Raw genomic sequence first — 3,675 nt, 5'->3', positions numbered from 1 at the left:
GCACTTTAATTCTAGCCAGGCCTGCTTACCAGTTTAAAACAGTGATCAAAAAATGATTATAGGTACACCATAAAGATAGATTCAGAAAAAAAAAAAAGAACCTCTAAATGGGTCATAGTGTATTTAAAAAAAAAAAATGTATGTAGGCTTGGGAGAGAAAGAGAGGAAAAGGGGTATAGGTAGTTATAAAAAAGTTTTAAAAAATAAAAATAAAGTCTTTAAAGAGACAGTAAAAGTAATATAAAAAATAATAAGCCAAAAAAGATGGAATGTTCACATAGTCTAGATTATGCATACTATTGTGTTATCTCTAGTTTTTTTTGCTTTTTATTGGGTTACTTCCGAAAGGCATTTCATTGTGGGGGCTTCTAAGCTAAACCAATATAAAGGTATCTTGACTTCAAACTTGGGTCTAAGGATATATTGCTTTGGGAAAGAGGTTCTGCTTTTGTTTCCACAGAAGACGAACAGTTATGGATTCCTTCCAGGGTAATATGATTTGATCAAGCAAGAACCCTGAGAGGTCTCCATGGGAATGATGGCCCATGTGATCCAATATCCAGAACATCTTCAAGCAACTGGCTGAAATGTTGTAGCCTCACAGACTACTACAGCCAAGACTTGACCATAATTCTAACTTTTCTCAGGATCCCTATAAGACTACCAGCACTCTGAATCAGCAGAAAGTAGCATAAATTATGGCCAAATTCCAAAAATATTATTTATAAATGTCTGTTTAATGGTAATAGTAAATCTCTTTCTACAGAAAAAAAGGGGGATATGATATACAAATGATGAAAAAAGGTAGATTATTAAATCTACTTTAAACCAAAAACAATTGTTAATCTCAAAGTACTTTACATTGGTTTAGATTTTGGTTTATTGATACAAATTTAAGGTCAATTTTGTTATACTGTATGTTTAGTTCTACTCTTGTTTAAGGTATTATGTTTATGCAGCTCATTTAAAAATGTAATATATAGTTAAGAAATACAAATTAATAGTCATCTTTAATAGTTAAATTTATAGACACATTAGTTAGGTTTTCTAGGTATACAAAGATATATTTATGATTGATAGGTAGTCTTCAAACACTTTACAGACCTACAGAATATGGCATTTAAAATGTTTTAAGAATTTAGACTTTTCTTGACAGTGAGAGAAGTCTACTCCTGGCAGTACCAATTACTTCAAGAGGATAATAGGCATTGAAGAAGTTCCCTATGAAGTTTGCTTTCAATATGGCAAGGCTAGGCATTTGGGGAAGAAACTGCACTTGTCTGAACTGCTTGACAATATGCTGCATAAATTAGACATGCAGGACCCACAGGAAAATGACTGCTAAACTTGCCTCATAAAATCAAAAACAAAAACACAACAAAAAAGAACAAAAAGTTAAAACACTCCTTTTTAATTAGGCAGAAAATGGCAGATTATAATTATGTGGGATGCCCTTCTATATGCTGTGAATATGCCTTATTACCATTGGTTAACAAAGAAGTTGATTTGGCCAATAGTCAAGAAGAATATAGCTAGGAAGAAAATTCAAGCAAAAAAAAGTGGATAAGGAAGGCAGAGTCAGGGAGACACCAACAGCTGATAATAATAAGCCACAAGCCTGGTGGTAAAATATAGAATAATAAAAATGGGTTAATTTAAGTTGTAAGAACTAGTTAATAATAAGCCTGAGCTAATAGGCCAAACAATATGTAATTACTATTAAGCCTCTGAGTGATTATTTTAAAAGCAGCTGTGGGACCAGGCAGGATGAGAAACCTCTAGTTACAGATATTAATCAATTAATTAGCATTAAATAAGTTAGAGCATTTCATTCTACATGATTCAATAGTTATTTAGGGCAAGGAATAGTGGTGCTTCTGTCTTGTTAGTTGAGGTAGATCGGCCAGTTTATCTCACTAGCCTCTTTCAAGTTTGAGAGATGCAAAAATAACTCCCAGTCAAACCACAAAACATTAGCCACAACTTCCTGGTAGTTTTCGTACATGTGCCCCAGCCCTTCTAAATGTACTTACCCTCATTCCACAGAATGGTTGCAGCCCCTTACTGTTCTGATAAAGCAGCCTCGGCCTGTTGGAATTGAGTCTATCTGCTTCTCTGCCTCATTTTTCTTAGAGATACAAATAGGAAAAAAAAAAAAACAAATTATCTCTATATTTGCAGATGATCTGATATGGTACATAAGAGAACTCAAAGATTCCACCAGCAAACATCTAGAAGTGGCAGAAAAGTGGCAAGATACAAGATCAACTTAGAAAAACCAGTAGCATTTCTATAAGTGAACAACAAACACTCTGAGAAAAAGATCATGAAAACACTACCATTCACATTAGCCTCAAAAGAGAGAAGAAGAGGAGGAGAAGGAGGAGGAAGAGGGAGAAGAAAAGATCAGGGATTGGAAAGATGGCTCAGCGGTTAGGAGATTTTCTTCTTCCAGAGAATTCAACCTGATTCCCAGCACCTGACAGGCAGCTCACAACTGCCTGTAACTCCATCCCTAAGGGATCCAATGCCTCTAGTCTCCATGGGCTCCTGCACTCACACACAAACACCTACACACATACTCCCTGCTCCATGATTAAAACTAAAATCAAGCTTTTAAAAAATAAATATCTAGAGACATGAAATAAAAATCTGTGATGTGAAAGGCTTTCGCAGTGGTAATTTAAAGTCTCTGAGGAAAGAAATGGAGAAAGATGTGAGAAATAGAGAAGCCTCCCATGGTCAGGGGTTAGGAGAACTAACACTGAAATGATCGTTTTTGCCAGAAGCAATTTATAGATGCAATACAATTCTAATTTTTTTTTAAAAAAAATCGCACTCTATTCCTCAAGGAGAGGAAAACACAAACCCTAAAGCTCATATGGAAGCACAAAAGGCCCTGGGTAGCCAAAACAATCCTGAGCAAAAACAGGGATGGCTACACCAGATTTCAAGTTATATTACAAAACCATAACAATAAAAACAGCATGGTATTGGCACAAAAACAGACATGTAAATCAATGGGACAAAAGGGAGGACCCTAACATAAGTACACAGAATGACAGCCCTAATATTCAACAAAGATACCAAAAATATACACTGGAAAAAAGACAGAATCTTCAACGTATGGTACTCAGAAAACTCAATGCCCATATATAGGAGAATAAAATTAGACCCTCATCTCTCACCCTGCACAAAAAAAAAAAACAAAAAAAACAAAAAAAACTCCAAATAGATCAAAAGGTCTTAGTGTAAAAGCCTAAAACAGGAAGTACCCTACAGGATATAGAAATAAAAGGACTTTCTGGATAGGACGCCATTCACTTAAGAATTAGTGACACCAATTGATGGGCGGGACCTCATAAAAATAAAAAAGTTCTGTACAGCAAATAAAACAGTCAATCAAATGAAGAGGAATTCCACAGAGTGGGAGGGAATCGTTATCAGTTATACATCCAATAGAGAATTAATATTCAAAATACACACAATAAAAAAAAACCAAAGAATTTAAAAAACAAATGATCTAGTCAAAATGGACTGTAGATAGAGTTTTCAAGTGGGAAAATAAAAATAGCTAAGAAATATCTCTAACAGTGTTTTAACATCCTTAGTGGAAAAAAAGAAAGGAAGAAAGAAAGGTAGGAAGGGAGGGAGGAAAGAAAAAAGGAAGGAAGG

The sequence above is a fragment of the Microtus ochrogaster genome, linkage group LG1 (assembly GCF_000317375.1).
Source record: "Microtus ochrogaster isolate Prairie Vole_2 linkage group LG1, MicOch1.0, whole genome shotgun sequence".
In the NCBI taxonomy this organism is placed as follows: domain Eukaryota; kingdom Metazoa; phylum Chordata; class Mammalia; order Rodentia; family Cricetidae; genus Microtus; species Microtus ochrogaster.
The sequence above is the reverse complement of the archived record's forward strand: the minus strand, read 5'-3'. Positions refer to the sequence as shown.